Genomic DNA, 21,109 nt, shown 5'->3' on the forward strand with positions numbered 1-21,109 from the left:
TTCTACACAAATTATTGTAAAACACAAACTAATTACCGAAATCTAAATGTGAATGTATGGCGTAAAGTACTTGCAACTGGCTTCTTTGGCATTGAGTCTGGGCTTGTTTAGAAAGGTTAAAGCAGAGAGGTTTATTACACTAGAATAGCTCAAAAACGCTTTTCTTCGAGGGTACAATCCGATGATATAAGAGAGTAAAGTGAATTTTTTTCTATTCTAATCTTCATAGTAAAATAAACGTAGCAGAACAAAGCGTAATATATTAAAGGGTTAAGAAGCTATTCGGTGCAGTGTTACGCCATTGCAGATACCAAAACTAAACCTTAATTTCTCGGTTATGCTCCACTGGCCTCGGAGTATAACGTCAATTCTTACATTAAAATAACACGGAATCCTCATTGATGGTCGTAGGATTCCTACAGTATTAGTGAGATTTTGAAAACGATTGTGTTAGAATGTAAACCTGTGGATGAAACTAGTGCTAGTAATTACTCTTAAACTTCATGAGTTCATTATACGTAATCAGACATTTTTGAGTCTATTTCAAAGATTCTGTCTAAATAAAACACGCAGCAGTTGCCAGCTACCATGTGCATGTTTATGTGTCGCTGGAGTAATAACTATTTTTTCACTATAGCTGTGTTGGATGAAACATATTAAAAATTAAATTTTACGAGTTAATATATGTTGGACGATACAATTTCGTATTTTTATGAGTACTAGTTCTAGCTTCAGAAGTTCAAAAATGTATCGTTCCCTTATTGGTTTTTATACAGTCCGATAAGTATTTTAGAACTTTTGGGCAGGCACTATAAATAAATGTGAAATATTTTTGGAGTCGAAACCAAACGGGGTTATTACTAAGATTTATAATTCTATACTTTTCACTTTTTTCTACATAATAGCATTTGGCTTTGATACAAGTTTTAATTATTTAATAATTTTTTGAGAACTTTTAATGATTGAAAATTTAGTATATATACCCCATTCTCATCATTATCTCATCCCATAATTTTAAGAGAATTCTAAGTGTACAAGCAATATTTGGTGCTATATTTTTTGTGTGGCTATTCCAAGATAACCATATATCCAAGTACTTACCTGCTCAAAGTTTGTACAGCTTTATAACATAGTATGTAACTGCATTGTGGTCTATGATATTCGAGCGTATTTTTAAATTCCCAGCTGGTATGAAGGAATTGTAAGGGTTTAAATCGCTTAAGCAAAACATTTTACCGTATTAAACCCTTTACTAAAGTCTAAAAACAGTTTACATTTATGGTGTTCACGCTGCATTCATTTACAACTGTAAGCACATTTGTCATACTTTTCAGCAGCGCATATTCAGAATTTAGGCCCTTCTCGAAATGATTTATGGAAAAAACATTATTTGCTACCAAAAGTGTACACGTCTAGGTTTTATAAGAATAGATAATACCAAAATCGATGAAGGCTTTAACGATAGACTTGTTTTACACACTTGAAAAAGAATTTTTCAAGTTTCAAAAGTAATATTATTAAGTAAACTAGAGCTCATGAGTACCTAGAATGAGTACGAGTATTGATTTCAGAGTATCTGAGTTTATCCTCACTAATACGACTATTATAAATGCGAAAGTGACTTTGTTAGTTTGTACGCTTTAACTATACAACTAATTGATCTGAAATTTTCAGATTAGTCAAAAAGAAATTACAGTGAGACAGCTTACTTTAAAATATATTACATAGCAATCTATCAGGTTAGGTTAAAATATGGGTTCATAAATCTAATATGTATTTGATAGTAATTCAAATAATTAATATGGATATGTTAAAAATGAAAATCTCTCATATACTTTTTTATTAGAAACATTATAAGATAAAACACAGAAACAAATGAAACTTTACTTTATTAATATAAATTTTTGAGGTTGATTAGTAATAACCTAAAGAATTTTATGAAAGATCCACTTGTTCTAAAGCATTACTTGGACAAAACTTACATTTTGATCTTAAAAGATAATTATTTTGAAACGTGAGGATTGTCCAATTTCATATATAATGTTTATATGGAAGAATATACTGATAGAAATAGCGAATGTACAAAGAAATATCAAATATTTATACTAAACTACTAGTATACACACTAACTTATACATCCACGCAAATTCATTTTTATCTTCTACTTTTATCTTCAAGAAGATATCAACTCATAATATACTATTGATTAATTTATGCCAAATTTTTTCGATTTAAGACTATCAAGATTTAGATCTAAAACAGAAAGATGGACGGGCTGCCTTTTAAGATCAAAATCAATAATTATTACTTGTATCAACAGTAACCTCCATGATATCCTGTATATGTTTTTTCTTCCATATTCTTTTTTTTGTGATACCTTTAAATGTGAAAAAGTTATTAATTATAGATTTCAAAATATAGAAAAACAGCTCAGTCAAGGAAGATAACTTTGTATAGTAATATTAATGTAGCTGATGTTTCACACAACAGACGTAACTACGAGTAACACAGCAGAAAGAAGCAATCCACTTGGCGAAGTGCTGGCTTATACAATACTCTCCGAGCTTGTTAGTTAGCTGAGGGCAATCTTACTGCAGTGCGCTGCAATCATCCCATGACACTGTCCTCCCTCTAGCTGCTAGTTGACCTCTTCACTTACACTTCGTTGTATTTGACCGTAGTCGTGTTAATATGGTACGTGATGATGTCCAAGGATACTGTTAATACCCTTCTAGGATCGGTTTTTGGGGTGAATTAATTACCACCGGCATTTAACCAAATCTGTTTGTATTATATCATCATAAATCAATTTGAGAGCTATTCCAAAGTCATTACTGGACGAACAAACTCATGTTCATTACGTTAAACGTGAGTTATATTATGTAATAATTGTTGCAAGAAATCCACACTCAGATAGGGTAGATTTTCAGTTGACAAACTGTCAAGTTTATATTTTTTATTGTGTGAATAATAACACAAATATGTGTAATTTAACAAACATGTCAGTAACCAGTCTACAAGTAAGTGGACAAGATAGATGGCCAGTCGAAGGTGATGCGATTTAAAGCCAAAAAGTTATTTTTCTGGACCTTACTGCCTTTGGATTTTAAACGGAAATTTTAAACAGATATAGCGTGTACAAAATATTACAAACTGAGTAGTTTGAAGAGAAAAACTAAATATAAGGCTTGATGCATTGTTGTGGTCTTGAGAGTTGGCAATACAATGTATATATTGTCTGTTGGACTTTTAATAACATTAACCTTGTTAAACTGGCGTTTCATTCTGAATGCTGGTGCCTGTGCTGCAGAATGCATGCTTAATTTGATATGAGCTAGTTGAGCACGGTGATCAGACACACCTGAAATCAATACCTCAATGTGAAACTCAGATGAATTAATATTAGTGAAGATGTTGTCAATTATAGACACGGATCCGTTAAATTATCTCGTGTACGACTTAACATTGTCTCTGAGACCAAAGGACGACATCAGATGAGAGAGGCGTTTTACAGGCTCAAATAATTTCGTGATAAATCAGTCGTCTGTCGGATCATTCAATCTCTATTTTGGTATATTTCATTTCGCTTTGCGGACTAAACAAATTTAAAAATAGTACCACACACAATAAGATATATACACTGCGTATTATTTCAGTTATATTCGCCAGTGAAATTATATCCGATATCTTAAGGAATATATAATTAAAAAAACATTAATCACTCACTGTCCGTAGATTCTTGAAGATCATGCATAACATTTCAATATGTTTTACACAGTGGGACAAAAGAAAAAGTTCACTAAAAAATTTACCCCATAACTTCCACGGCAAATACAAAATTAGATCCATTGTGTCAAAATATCATAAAAAACGTTTAAGTAAGATTACGAATGAAACAACTCATCATGAAAGGCAACTAGACAGTGGAGCAGGAAGCAGTAGGTTTATTATATTACGAACGCCGAGATGCTGCATGTGCGACTTCTATGCACATGCGAGTTTAACTAGGTAAAACCCGTCCGGTGTACGTCTCCACGTGTAAAAGAAACATGAGTTTCTTTGTTGTGAGTTGTGAGAGATAACAATCATCTGTGAAGATTAGTTTGGACCAATTCTAAAAGAGAGATGAGCCAGTTTATTGCACTCTTTGAGCAAGTAGGAGTCGCTTAGTCAGTGTACCATACATCTTGAGGCGTTTCTTTTGTGTCCCTAGACGTTGTAATTTCGACATTGTACTTACAAATTGAAGGAAGTTGCTTACAAAAACTACACTCACACACAGTAGGCTACTAAAAATAAATTAAAAGGACAAATAAAGGGACTAAAGGACTGCACTTAGGAAGTAGGCAAAGATAAAATGAAAAATTGGTTAATTATAGTGTAACTATAATGCCTAAACATACCATTTTTTGTATCTAAGTTATTTTGGTTTTTTTTTAATTTTGTATATAACCAAATAAAGGATTTCTGACTTTTAAAATATATATATATATATATATATATATATATATATATATATATATATTCACTTCAGTTGTAGCCTATATATGCAAAAATGCTCAATTACTAACATTTATTTCACTTTTCGGTAAAAATTTCTTTTCATAGCATTTGCCTTTTTCAAAAAGCTATAATTAAAGATAATACAGTAGGCAAAATAAATTATCATAAGTAAACAGACATTTTTGAACCCGTAATTAACACCTAAGATAAATATTCTGAACAAAGAAAGAATTTACAAAACTATTTACATATAATTAATATAATTATCATTGAATCTTCTATTCAGAACAAAGAGTACCTTTGATTTTAATATTAACTGATTATAAATGTTCAAAATATTTTAAGTAAATTTTGTGTCCATCTTAGAGGACTCTGTAAATACCGTTCAGTGAATAACATTGTTCAAAGTTTTGTTGATGGCCTAATGAGTGTTGGAAATCCAATTTTTCACCCTATGTTTAGGCGAACAACGATGATTATTCATTATTATGGTTTGTTGTCAATCCAGCGTAATCCATTGCACAGTTTATACATATAAGGGATAAATTACAATTTAAACTTTAAAATTACTTTCTTCTTTAATAAGATAAGTTTTCAATGTTTTACTCGTATTAAAAGAATTGGAATATTGTATAACTTTGCAAGTATTGCATCATTTGTTTTTAAAGGGTTGACTTTAGGTGGCAATTTGGGCTGTGCAGAAAGATATTTCAGGTTAGTATTTCTAATAAACACCAGCCTAAAGGGTTTTGAAAATAAGTTTTATTGTTGTTTTATTGTTATTGGTGAACATTCAAGAATTTGTGTGCCGTTTTTATAATATCATTTCTTTTATACAAACCAGGGAAATGTTTTGCTATAAATTTTACATCATCATTCTGTTGGGTTTTACGAACAATAAAGTGTTTAATTTGATTATTTCTGAATTTTGAAGGATATTTTCTTTTGACAAATGCATTTCCGATTTTTTCTAGATATTTTTCAAAGTGTGAACTATGAGTACATAATGTTTTGGTCCTAACTGACAGTCACACCTCAGCACAAACTCTTTTAATCATTGATGTTAGACATTTTCCATTTAAATATATTAACAGTTATCAATTTTATAATTTACATCTATTAGTACAGAAAAAATCTAAAATACACATATTCATCACTAAACATGAAGTCCAAATGTGTAATACAAGAAATAAGTTTAAGCTCAATATTCCTTATCGTACTGTAGATTAACTAAGTTTGTTTCATCTCATAAGGTAATCTGTGTTAAACAGGTTAGATATGCCTTCTTAAGCAGTATCTCTTCTGCGTTTAAAATTAGCCTGTTGAATTGCCTGTTAACTAATCCATTTTATACAGCAGTTGAATTTCTCATCTGAAAAGTAGATTAAATGTTTTGAGTTAATTTTACATTGACGTATTGAGCTCTTACATTATTATTACATAATTTTATTTCATATTTGGTCTCTATAAATTATAAAAATTTATTCCACTATTGTGTTTTATATTTTATTGTTTTTAATTTGAGACAAAGCCTATTTTATGTAATTAGAGTTTATCATCGCTAATAAAAGATTTGATATGAATGAATGGTTCTTAAACACAGCTTCCCTGTACTTTTATAGTTAAAAATATACAGATAAAAATGTTACAATGTTCCTTTTAGAGTCGATAATTCAAATAAAAATCTTTGAAATGTTGCCTTAAATTAAAACTTAATATCTTATTACCTCTACATTACAGGGTTACCTTTATATTAGTATAATGAAAAATCAACTAAAACCTTTATTAAATTAGTTTCTTTCCATACACGTATTTCGGTATTCAAACATCGTTAGTTATAGTTAACCTCTAAATAAATAATAAAACGCGAAATATAGAGACATGACCATTTAAACAGATGTTTAATTTATATGACACGGTTGTATTTTAGATTTGTATTCTATGTTTAATATTTATTTATTTTTAAATTAAATAGAAATCTAAATCATGACAATCCAATTTGTTTTTAAATAATACAATATACTTATCGAAATTAAAACTGTGTCTTATAAATTTAACATCTGTTTAAATGGACCAAGAATTATTAAAAACATCAGAAAAAATAAAGAATAAAAGGTGTAGCAATCTTTAGCAATTTTGTTTTATTCATGAATATTGTTTACAATCAACTCCTGGTGAGATATAGATGAAGAGCAAAATTAAGGGGCATTTTACCACTCCTCCCTCCCACTCATTTTTGCCACCCCTATAGTTGACTTTCAATACGTGTTAGTAGACGTCGTCTACCCACTAGTCTAGATACCATAAAAAGTCTAACGTTATTGAATTTACATCTAGAATCATTCCTTAAATGAACTTAATATTAGTTTCACATACATAAAACACATTATTATGAAGTCAAATTTTGGATATCATGAAGTCTTAACTTGTTGAAGCCCAGTATTATTTTGTACATAAATATGTATAGCCTATACATCCAAAATATCAAGAACATTTAATGGGATATCACAAATATTTTGTAATAATTTTATGCTTTAAAGACACTTACTTCACTAACGTAAATAAATGTTACTCACGATGACTATATAGAAATTTAGTTATTATCACTTTGGGTTTCAGACAATAAGAAAGCGTAAAATATTAGAAGAAGAATGAACATTTGCAGTTAAAAGAACTCAGAGAATGGATGTAACAGACGTACATAATACATGAGTACAGTTGAGGTCTACAAAGGACATTTGAGGCCTTTGTACACAAGGTCCATTTACAAATGATTACGATTCTGAAGTTACATTGAAGAACTTTAGAAAAATAAGGTTTAAAGTATACAATGGGAAGGTCTTCAGAAGGTTTTTTTGAGCGTGTTAATTTAAATCATGAAAGTAAAGAATTCAGAAAGATAGATGAGAAGTAAAGATGAGCAGTATCTCTCGATGGTAAAATTCAATCGATTATTCGATCAATATTAATTCTTTCGCTAAACACCGCAGTACAACCTAGGCTGGCGTTGGTATGAATATTAATAAAAATAAGGATATAAGGAATCAATAAAATGAGTTAGACCTGAATTGGGAAGAGATATTCAGAGAAAATCTCGCACGAATTCCGGGCCCAATCTAAACTTAAACATGTGACTACTCCATCCTGACAAAGCTCGCATTACACTGATAACGAGTTGTCTACGTACATTATCACTCCGCCACTGTGATTTAGGCTATTAATGTGAATGCTAAACCGGTAATTTTCGTCTAAATGCATTCAATTGCTATCAATGATTAGCCACGCATCAATTAAAATAATCAATTAACCTTCATATTTAAATTTGTAGTATAATTAACATGTGTCACGTCTGTGTTGTAAATCCGGATTTTCTGCTACAATACTGTAAAAAAGATACGCCATTAAGTATACACCAATATCAAAATGATAGTAGCATTGTAACGTTTGACAAATAAAGTTAAAATAGTTAGCACTGTCTAGCGTGTTATCAATACTTACTTATACATAAATAATAATAATTTTATTTATTCCATCAGTATTTTACAATTGTATGTACATTTGATATTCTTAGGAATTAATTCATTTATTTATTTTGTACAATAGCTACAGGAATATTATCCCAAAACAGCTATATTGACAATACAAGTGAATAATAATAACTTACAATATAATATATAAGTACGTATACGAAGAAACTAAATTACAAAATCATTATTAGGCTGAGTAAAAATTAACTGTTACTATTCCAGCACGAGAAAAAATAAAAATATGATACAATACATAATAATAATTTAAAACTTTAACAAAACTAGGTTACTACGTTAAGTTTAAAAAAAATATTTAACTTGTTTACAAATGAATTAAAATTATTATTAAATATATCCAATTCATTTTTATACATATTTAACAACCTAATACCTTTAAAAAATTAAAAATTATAAAACTGCACTGTATTACAACGTGATGTAAAAAAAACAAGGAGGGTCTCATATTATTTCTTGGGACATGCAGAAAACCCTTACCAACTAAAAAAGAACTATCAACTAAGTTACGTAAAATTGTATAAATGTATAAAATAATAGATCGGTTTCGTCTTGTTAACAAAGTTTCAAAAGAAAAATTCTTAAGACAGTTAGTTGTTGACAGGTTTCGCTCACAAGAAACATGAAATCTTTTAAAATATAAATACCTTAGAAACTTGTTTTGAATTAGCTCCAGAGAAGCAATGCTGTGTAAAGAATAAGGGATCCAAAATTATTGCACAATACTCCAGCCTACTTCTTACGAATGCATTGTATAGTTTAATGATAGGATTAATTGAATGAAAAAACATTGTGTTTCTAATTACAAAACCCAACATCCTATGGCATCCATTTATGATAAAATTAAGGTGGATTTCAAACGTAAAAGCCGAGTCAAAAATTACGCCATGATCTTTAACATGAGTCACTAATAGTAGCTTAGTGCCATTAATAGAGTATTCTGGCAGAGTTAAATATTTTTTCCTAGTATAAGTCATCGCAAACACTTCTTTACATTTAAAAATAGGTTGTTCTCTAAGCACCAAAGGCTAAGTAAATTTAGCGTTGATTGCAGTTCAGCAACGTCGTGATTGTCTCGAATCTTTCTGTATAGTTTCAAATCATCGGTATACAAAAGGCATTTAGACTGTGTTAAATAATTTTAGGAAGATCATTAATATATATCAGGAATAGTAATGGGCCTAAGGTAGATCCCTGGGGAACACCTGAAGTGCTAATGTACTTTCTAGACATAATGTTAGACACCATAACAAACTGACTGCGAAGTTTTAAATAAGTCTCAATAAAACTAATAAATGACGGGGATAAATTAAAACAAGATAATTTACTTAACAAAATATCGTGATCTACTTTATCAAACGCCTTAGAAAAATCTGTATACACTACATCAACCCTGCCACCAGTATCCAATTCAGATGCTGCGTCAAAAGAAAATTCCATTAAATTAGTGGCGGGAGATTTACAAGGAAGAAAGCCATTCTGCTGGGAAGAAATATCAGATTTTACGTTATACAAAATATAGTTATAGAGAAGTGATTCAAATGTCTTAGCAAATGTATTTAACAATGAAATCGGACGGTAATTTTCAATGTTTTCAATGTTTCATGATTTAAAAATGGGTACCACCTTAGCTTCCTTCCATTTTTCCGGGAAAATACAGGTTTTTAAAGACAGATTGAACAAAAAGCACAAAGGATCACACAGCACCTAAGCACAACCTTTTACTATATATGAAGGAATACAGTCAGGTCCCGAAGATTTCTTTGATTTCAATTTTTTGATCGCTGCTAACACATCTAGAACTGTAAACAAAACCCCTTGGCTGTTTTCCCTATATAAGTTTTCAGTACTAATATTCTTAGGTTTACTTCCGGTGTTAACCGAGAAAACTGAAGAAAAAAAGTCTGCAAATGAATCGGAAATGTGATCAACTGGAACCACTGTGTCTTTAAATTTGATTTGGAAAGAGCCCAAATCTATATTAGAAGAAGAGCTTCTGGACTTTATAAATCTCCAGAAAAACTTATAGTCTACATTAATGCAATACTCAATGTTTCGTATATATTCTCGATAAGCCAAATGTATTTTCAATTTAACACCTCTCCTGAGATCCTTAAACAAACTTTCATGTAATTTTGAGAATTTCCGTTTCTTAGCACATTTATTCTTTATCTTTATAGAATTAATAATATCCTTTGTAAACCAACACGGATATTTACTTTTAAAGATTAATAGGTTTTTAGGTACACATTGATCAAAAAAGGTAAAAAATTGTTTTATAGAACACATCCACAGTCCTATCTACGTTATTTATACTATACACTTCATCCCAATTACATTCTCTAAATTTATTAAACATACTGTAACAATCAGCTTTTTTAAAAGAGTAATAAGTGTTGAGTATAAATTTATTTTTAGTTAAATTATTAATAATGAAGGATTTGAAAGGAAAACCTACAAACAACGGCGGATGGTGCCCGTCTAGAGGCAATAAAGGACCGTTACAGTGATCAGCAGACAGTGATTTGATATTACTAATTATTAGGTCAAGAGTAATACTGTTACAGTTAAGAGCATCATTGTGGGATTCAAGATCGTGCATTGCCATAAATTGATATAGATTTTTAACTACAGTGCTTCCAAACAACATATTATAGTTTAATCCATTTATTTCGGGTAGATTAAAATCACCTAATAATAACAAATTATCAAACATAGACTTATTTTTAAAATCCTCAAAAGAATTAAAGAGTTAATGCTAACCACTTTCCAGTTATGTAGTTAGCACAACATAAATAAAAACAACAAAAAGGTAAGAATTCAGTTACAAATAAATTATTCATACAGCCAACAATGCTGCCTCATGTGGCATCTGTTCAAAAAAGGTACAAAATATATCCAATATACAATTTATATAAATATACATTCCTTAATTATTACTACATATCATTAATATTAAAAAAACACACTACTTAAGCAGCCTACTTATTCTTACTGAAAGTTTCCTCTTTTCCGATAATGAAAGTAATTAGAAATCATCAAATTTGGTGGAAAAATATTCTAATTTACTTTCTAAGTTTATAGATTGTTCACTGCCCATTACCAGAAAAGGGACTATCCAGTATAGGTTCCTCCCAAGGAAACGGCCTGATTTCAACGTTGTATGACCAGATGGGAACGTTTTATTGACTGCTCCGAAAGTAACACCTGAAGTATATCAAATATTTTACCTATCCACGGCTTTGCCCGCAATTCCTCTGAATTTCATTGCATATAAGACTTTATGTCTTGTTCAAATTTTGTTTTAACAGTTCTAACGAGTTAAGTACCATTGGAAATATTTCATACAAATGTGGAAAATGCCAAAGTTGAAGATTTTAGCTTCATCAGCAACGTTCTTAGACGATTTTGTGATTAAAAAATTTCCACTTAGTGATTGGCGTATTATTTTTGATTCCACCTGCATTTACCCTCTGCATTGTATTTGATATATAATATTTAATATTTGTTAAAAGAAAATTTAAAATAATATTTAAAAAAAACGTTTATTTTCTTATCTAGATTTTTTATTTCTATGCGCTCAACACACCGCTTGCTTCCAGACAAGGTTGAACTAAGAAGTGTTGTTTACAAGCTTACTCTATGCTTTCCCGTTATAAATGTAAGCAAAATCGAAGATAGTGGTTAAATTATTTAAACACGTGTTTGTGGTGTCATAAAAACAACTGATTGCATTTACAGCCTACTTAAATTAATAGATCGCTAATTTACAGATCAAGAAGCTACTTTTTCTTTACTTTAGATGCTAGTAGGGAGTAGCTCGGAACGATTGTTGAAAAAAGAGTAACGTAATATTCATACTAGGGAGACTATAATTAATTGTCAATGTATCATTTAATTACAATCGTTGAGTAGTTTGCGCGTAAAAGGAAAACAAACAAACATAGGCACTACCGCATTCATAATTTTGTAGGATGGTCTGAAGAGGCGGAGTTCTCAGATGGTAGTAGTTAATGAAGAGATTGGTCTATTTAAATCTTAATAGAAAGTTAAATGGATTGAAAATAAAAGTTTAGTTATAAGCTTATATGTAAAAAACATATGTTTTCAAACTTATGTACCTAAAGCTGACGGCAAGATCTTTCTTCTAAATGTTATAATCTACATTAAATGTTATTTGATATCTTGTGCCATTTTTCATCATCAAGTTACAAAATGGCTTCTAATTTGCCTTCTAATACTCGACAGTACCTATAATTTTGGTTCTTCTTCACAATTTTGGAGCCCAACTGGTAATCGAATTGTAAAATTTAAGGCTGTATATTTATAATTAGACCGGCCTACATTTTATTGTATTCCTATATTTGTTCCTCTGTTAAATTATATTAAATACAAAAATTTAGAACACAATTTTTTTTTTAATTTCTAACCCCTATTATTAATGGCCAGGATAGAATAATTATTAAAAACTAGATTTTTGCCATGGTCATTTCATGAATTATTAAAATGATGAAAAGTAAATTTTTATAAATACAGTAGATATGCAAATTCAACTTTTCTTATAATTCCTGTGTCAGTTAATATATATATATACTAGGAGACCCGACAGACGTTGTCCTGTACACACGTCTTTAATTCAAAAATTTTAAACTTTGATTAATCTGTAACAATCTGGGCTGTTTTGATAAAAATGTCTATTAAAAAGTTATTACAATATATAACTTCATCAAATGTACATTTAATCACACTTCGACCAACCGATAGTGTGTGAGTATAACATGAGTGATGTGAAATGTAGAGGATGTTTTAAATGGCCCGACAGACGTTGTCCTGTACACACGTCTTTAATTCAAAAATTTTAAACTTTGATTAATCTGTAACAATCTGGGCTGTTTGGATAAAAATGTCTATTAAAAAGTTATTACAATATATAACTTCATCACATGTACATTTAATCACACTTCGACCAACCGATAGTGTGTGAGTATATCATGAGTGATGTGAAATGTAGAGGATGTTTTAAATGAAAACTTACTTAATCTGAAGGTAAAAAAGTTGAAACAAACTATTTTATAACAGGTATATTTTCAATTTACAACTTAATTTATCGTAATGCCATTGAATGTACAATATTTTTGTTAATCCTTCAGGAGTATACACAAACAAATTAGATGATTTTCCGATAAGGCTGAAGTATAATAAGTGACCTCCATCACAATCGAATTATTGATATTTCTGAATAGCCTATCCAAACTACTATCCGAATTAGATTATAGTTATGTAAAGGCTGAAGTATAATAAGCGGCCACCATCACAATCGAATTATAGATATTTCCGAATAGCCTATCTAAATTACTAAAATGACGAACTGAATTAGATTATAGTTATTTAAAGGCTGAATTATAATAAGCGGCCAACATCGCAATCAAATTATTGATATTTCTAATTAGCCTATCAAAACTACCGAATTTCATTATCTTTATATTTATATTTCTTGTGTGCGTGTGTATGGAGCTGAACTCCTCCTAAATGGGTGGACCATCTTGGAATGTTTTACATTGTATCCAGCAGAATGCGCTACGATCACAGTTTCAAATGTTTTCTATTTTAATTCCAGGTTTTCCTGACAGTTTGTGGTGCTATCAAATATGTGTGTTGTTTTGTAACATCGTGTAATTATTGTGTGAGTGCTAATTGTAATATTACATTAATAGAGATTAAAGATGTTTGAAGTACATAAAAAAATATAGATATTTATTAAAGTTATTGAACTAATTTTGAAAATTTATTGAACGCAGTGAGTATATTGGTTGCATAACCTAAGTACCATACAAATCAAAAGGTTGCGTTTCTACGTGTGAATAACTATTGTTAACAGTTTGGTCACATAAGTTCAAATTAAGTAGCATATAAATCACATGATTGAATAACTATTCGTCCTCTTCACGAAGACGTGGCATTTTTCTGTAAAAATAAAATTCTGTATAATAGTACACAATGAATATGAGTAACTTATTGAATATGTAATTTTAATTAAGTAACTTCTAGATAAAAATGTATAACAACGTAGACTATGGTATCTAAAATACTAAATAAGTATTCCCTATAAGTCTGAAGTACAATAAGTGGCCACCATCACAATTCAATTATTGATATATCTGAAAAGCCTATCTAAACTACTAAAATGACGATCCGAATTAGATTATAGTTATTTAAAGGCTGAAGTATAATAAGCGGCCACCATCTCAATCGAATTATTGATATTTCTGAATAGCCTATCTAAACTACTAAAATGACGATCTGAATTAGATTATAGTTATTTAAAGGCTGAAGTATAATAAGCGGCCACCATCACAATCAACTTATTGTTATTTCTGATTAGTCTATCTAAACTACTGAATTACATTATAGTTATTAAAAATTACAGTATAGTAACAGAACTGGCCAACAGAATTTAATTTAAAACCAATTCCTACTATAACAATAGTTATTGACACATGTGATTCTCTATTAATTTAATATTACAATTAGCACTCACACAATAATTACACGATGATACAAAACAACACACAAATTTGATAGCAGCACAAACTGTCGGGAAAACCTGGAATTAAAATTGAAAAACATTTGAAACTGCGATCGTAGCGCATTCTGCTGGATCCAATTTAAAACATACCAAGATAAAAAATAATTTATTTATAAACAAAAAATTAACTGATCAATCGCTGCACACTTAATATTTAGGAATTTCAGTTAAAAGTGTATTTTACTAAAACTGCCAATTTTATATCTGGATAACCTCTATTGATATTCCTGATTAGCCTATCTAAACTACCGAATTTCATTATAGTTATTTAAAATTACAGTATAGTATCAGAACTGGCCAACAGAATTTAAAAAACCAATTCCTACACTATTAACAATAGTTATTCACACATGTGATTTGTATGCTACTTAATTTGAACCTATCTGACCAATTTTGACTGCACATTAAAAATGTAAATTACAACAAATTATTTTAAATCCATCAGTTTAAAACTTGATTATATAAAATGTTAACAATAGTTATTCACACATAGAAACACAACCTTTTGATTTGTATGCTACTTAGGTTATTTGAGGTAATGCGACCAATAATCTTTATTCATTTACTATTACAATTTTAGCACTCACACAATAATTACACGATGTTTTATTTTTTATTTTCTTCTTTTTGTCTGTTGGCTTTTATAAACTTATAACGCGGCCACGTACTACACTTTTTATAATTTCATTCTATTATATTTTAATGTTATTTGCCGTATTTACTTTTGAAACATGAACCTTACAAAACAACACACACACATTGATAGCAGCACAAACTGTCAATATCAGTTAAAAGCTAAAACTTCCAATTTTATATCTGGATAATCTCTATCCTCCAAAGTGAGTACAGAATATATTGAAATAAGAAGTGGTGTTATTTTTATATGTTTATGCTTACTCTATGCTTTCAAGACTATTATTGATTAAACGTATGGCTGTGTTGTAATATTATAATGTTTACGTAGAACAATTGGTGAAAATTTAATTTTGCAATCTGCATTAGACTACTGATCAAGCACTTTATAATAATGTAATCTAAATGTAAACCAATGTTTCTGCCTCTTTGGTGAACTTCAGCTGAAAATATTCACAGCTGTTCACTTTGTATTACGTGTCGTAGCGCAGTCTGTCGGATCCAATGTAAAACACTCCAACATTAACAACAATTTATAATTAAAAATTTAATTAAATTTGACCGAATAAATAACTATAATGAAATTCAGTAGTTTGGATAGGCTATTCAGAAATATCAATAATTCGATTGTGATGGTGGCGGCTTATTATACTTCAGCCATTAAATAACTATAATCCAATTTGGATAGTAGTTTGGATAGGCTATTCAGAAATATCAATAATTCGATTGTGATGGAGGCCACTTATTATACTTCAGCCCTATCGGAAAACCATCTAATTTGTTTATGTACACTCCTGAAGGATTAACAAAAAATATTGTACATTCAATAGCATTACGATAAATTATGTTGTAAATTAAAAAAATATACTTGTTATAAAATTAGTAATTTAAAATTACAGTATAATATCGGAACTGGCCAACAGAATTTAATTTAAAACCAATTCCTACACTATTAACAATAAGTAGTTATTCACACATGTGATTTGTATGCTACTTAATTTGAACTTAGCGACCAATTCTGACTGCAGATTAAAAAATGTAAATTACAACAAATTATTTTAAATCCAATTAGTTTAAAACTTGATTATCTAAACTGTTAACAATATTCACACATAGAAACACAACCTTTTGATTTGTATGCTACTTAGGTTATTTGAGGTATGCGACCAATATACTCACTTCAACAAATTTGCAAAATGAGTTCAATAACTTTAATAAATAAGGCGCAGTCTGGCGGATCCAATGTAAAACACTCCACCATAAACAACAATTTATTATTAAAAAAATAATTAATTAAACTATTAAAATTGGACCGAATTATGAATCTAAACCATTCTCGGATCCAACTGAAGACACACAAAAAGTTTCATTAAAATCGGTCCACCCGTTTAGGAGGAGTTCAGTACTATACACACGCACACAAGAAATATATATATAATATATATATATATATATATATATATATATATATATATATAACATGTAAAAATTGTGCAATGGATTATGTTGGATTGAAAACAAATCCATTGCACATAAGAATGAATAATCATCGTTGTTCGTCTAAAAAACAGGATGAAAAATTGGTTTCACAACACGCATTAGACCACCAACAAAATTTGGAACAATGTTATTCATTGAAAGGTATTTGCAAAGTACCAGAAGATGGAAACAAAATTTACATTTAGAAAATTTAGAACAGGCACATCAGTTAATATTAAAATCAAAAGTACCCTTTGGTCTGAATAAAATTATGAAATGATCAATTGTTTTTGTTATTATTTTTTCTATATCTTTCTCTGTTCATGATATTTCTCTTTGGTGTTAATCACATGTTCAAAAATTCCTGTTTATTTATTTATTTATGCACAGGTTTATTTATTTACTTGTGTAAATTTTGTTTGCTGTGTTATTTTTTTTTACCTTGTATTATACCTTTTTGAAAACGGCAAAGTCGAAATATTAAAGGAAATTTATACTAAGAAGTCCAATAATTGTTATATATATATACATATATGTCTGTTGGTGTACATACACACACTTTTATTATTTGGTTTTTGTGTTCAGTGCCATTAAAGGTGAGAATTCAAACAGATTTCCTAGGTAGTATTTCCCACATGATTGGAGCTTTCTATGGAGTCTGCTAAAAAGTGGGAAAAAGTTTTTCTTAAACAATAATTCAGAATGCTGAATATTGCTATGTTGTATTCTTAAAATGCATTACGTTTTAAACTGTAGTGTTCTCTAAAATGCCACAACACTACACACATTTTAGAAGTGTAGCCCTATGCCTCATTGGATCTATGCACTAACACTACTTTTGTTGTAGACTGTGCTCAACACTCTAAAACGCTACAACAGTATACAACAGTTAGGAATATATCCCCATCCACATCACCATAACCAATCGGAAAATGGATGTAGACTGATGTTTCCGAGCATAGTTTGTAATCTGTCCGTGAAAAAAAAACATAAAAAAATACTTTGTTAAACCTGAAGAATATCCCAAATATGACATAATTATCATAACGTATACAATTATTTTATAATACTCTATGTGGAAAAAACATAAAGATGCATATAAAAAAGGAAACCTATAATGATATTTCATTTGGAAGTAAAACCAATTTGGCTTATTTAATTTTATTATGGCATTGAATATCATTTTCAGTATTATAAAAGGAAATCTAAAAGTGAATTTATAATGTAATATATACATTTAACGAACTATTAACAAGACGTATAATCATGATTCTATGCCATTTAGATAATTCTGTAGTTTTTATTCAGTAACAAATACTATAATAATAAAAAATGCATTTTATAAATCTATGGGTTTATTTAAAAGTGCGGTAAAAGATTACTGAAAGTGTCATCTTCTTGTAACCTTGACCCTCAAGAATACCCGTCTTAAAATCTTTTAACTTTAATCTCTAAATATTCATTGACTTCACTTTTGATAGGTATATTTTCTTATATTAGATTTGTAAACAAAAATAATAATATGCAATCCTTTGCTACAAAAACAACATACAGGTTGCATTAATTGGATTCCATTACATCCCACTTAATGTAGTGAATACAACATAGATAATACAATGCCATTAGAGAAATTCATTTAGCGCTAGTGAGTGTGAAACTCATTATTATATTTATCATCGCCATTGGTATTTGAATTTGCAGATGTGTTCACACACCTGTAAACATTTCTAGTAACCCAGACACACAAGATTATCCCAACAAAAAAAGGTTTCCATGGAAATAAATGTTGTAATCTGATTATTTCTGCTTATTTTACTTCGTATTATAAACAATTAAATGTTTTTAGATTCGCATCATTTTAACAACTACAATGCATAATACTGTAATTCATAGTTTTGTTACGTTATAGTAGGATAGGTTTATGTTCGAATTTATTAAATTATTTCTTGCTTTAAATTAAATATAGCCTTTAATGAACACAAAGAATTTAATTAGGTATGATTCTTCAATGAAAAGATATTAGAACTTCAGTCAATGACAGTAGGCGTATTCTAATGTACGATATCATTAGTGGTATCATGATAACAGTATGGTAGTCTCGCAAACAAACTAATTCCATCACTTACGGTCATATACGAGTAGGTTCATCAGTGGCAGCAAAAAACTAAAGCGAACATCCAAAGTTGAGTGGGTAAAACAATGATATTAAGGGAATCACATTATTACATTTCCATGAGTTATGCTTATGTAGGATCGTGTAAGACAGAAAAGAAGCAAGCGCCATTAGTCTAAAAATTGATGTACGGTATCCTTAGTAATAGCAGGGCTAAGGTGATGGTGGTCACGCAAACAAGGTAATACACTATCACCAATTATGGTCATATAAGTTCTTCTATGACAGTAAAAAGTAAGTGGTATTACTCCGATATTTATGGTCTCTATCTACAGTTTGTTAGCATAGCTAAAGTGGTGGTGGTGGTCATGCAAACAAAGTAATACACTATCATCAATTATTATCATATTACTAGTTCTTCTATGACAGTATAAATCAAGTGGTATTAGTCCGATATTTATGTACTATATCTATAGTGGTAGTATGACTAATGTGGCGGTGGTCACGCAAACAAAGTAATACACTATCATCAATTATTATCATATTACTAGTTCTTCTATGACAGTATAAATCAAGTGGTATTAGTCCGATATTTATGTACTATATCTATAGTGGTAGTATGACTAATGTGGCGGTGGTCACGCAAACAAAGTAATACACTATCATCAATTATTATCATATTACTAGTTCTTCTATGACAGTATAAATCAAGTGGTATTAGTCCGATATTTATGTACTATATCTATAGTGGTAGTATGACTAATGTGGCGGTGGTCACGCAAACAAAGTAATACACTATCATCAATTATTATCATATTACTAGTTCTTCTATGACAGTATAAATCAAGTGGTATTAGTCCGATATTTATGTACTATATCTATAGTGGTAGTATGACTAATGTGGCGGTGGTCACGCAAACAAATGTAATACACTATCATCAATTATTATCATATTACTAGTTCTTCTATGACAGTATAAATCAAGTGGTATTAGTCCGATATTTATGTACTATATCTATAGTGGTAGTATGACTAATGTGGCGGTGGTCACGCAAACAAAGTAATACACTATCATCAATTATTATCATATTACTAGTTCTTCTATGACAGTATAAATCAAGTGGTATTAGTCCGATATTTATGTACTATATCTATAGTGGTAGTATGACTAATGTGGCGGTGGTCACGCAAACAAAGTAATACACTATCATCAATTATTATCATATTACTAGTTCTTCTATGACAGTATAAATCAAGTGGTATTAGTCCGATATTTATGTACTATATCTATAGTGGTAGTATGACTAATGTGGCGGTGGTCACGCAAACAAAGTAATACACTATCATCAATTATTATCATATTACTAGTTCTTCTATGACAGTATAAATCAAGTGGTATTAGTCCGATATTTATGTACTATATCTATAGTGGTAGTATGACTAATGTGGCGGTGGTCACGCAAACAAAGTAATACACTATCATCAATTATTATCATATTACTAGTTCTTCTATGACAGTATAAATCAAGTGGTATTAGTCCGATATTTATGTACTATATCTATAGTGGTAGTATGACTAATGTGGCGGTGGTCACGCAAACAATGTAATACACTACCTTAAATTATAGTCATATAGGTTCTTCTATGACAGCATAAAGCAAGGGCCACTAGTCTGGTATTAATGAACGATATCCATTGGTAGCATGGGTAAAGCGATGGTAGTTAGGCAATCAAAGTATACATTTCCATCAGTTACGGTTATATAGGTACGTATATGTGAGACAGCAAAAAGCAAGTGCTATATTAGTATTAAATTGATGTACGATATTCAAAGTGGTGGTAGAGCTAAAGTGATGGTGGTCACGCAATAAACGAAATACACTACCATTAGTTACGTTCATATAGGTCATCGGTGTCAAGAAAGAAGCAAGCGCCATCACTATGATATTGATGTATGATGTCACGCAATCACAGTTTATTTATAAACCTTTTACGGTCAGCTGACATTCTGTGTGATCTCTTCTGCTTCCACAAATGTAAGATCCTTAATTGAATTTTCTATTGAAAAGATTAGTTCTTACGTTAGAACCTTGTCGAAATTGGCTAAGTGAAGAAGTCGTAAGATCTTCAATTGCTTCTCTGATAAAATGAAATATTATGTAGAATGTCATTGTCTTTGTTAGTACTCCCATTATTTTGAAGTTAACAACAAATTATTTATAATAAATGATACCTTTCTTTAGTTACATCTCC

The sequence above is a fragment of the Homalodisca vitripennis genome, chromosome 7, assembly GCF_021130785.1.
Source record: "Homalodisca vitripennis isolate AUS2020 chromosome 7, UT_GWSS_2.1, whole genome shotgun sequence".
Classification (NCBI taxonomy): Eukaryota; Metazoa; Arthropoda; class Insecta; order Hemiptera; family Cicadellidae; genus Homalodisca; species Homalodisca vitripennis.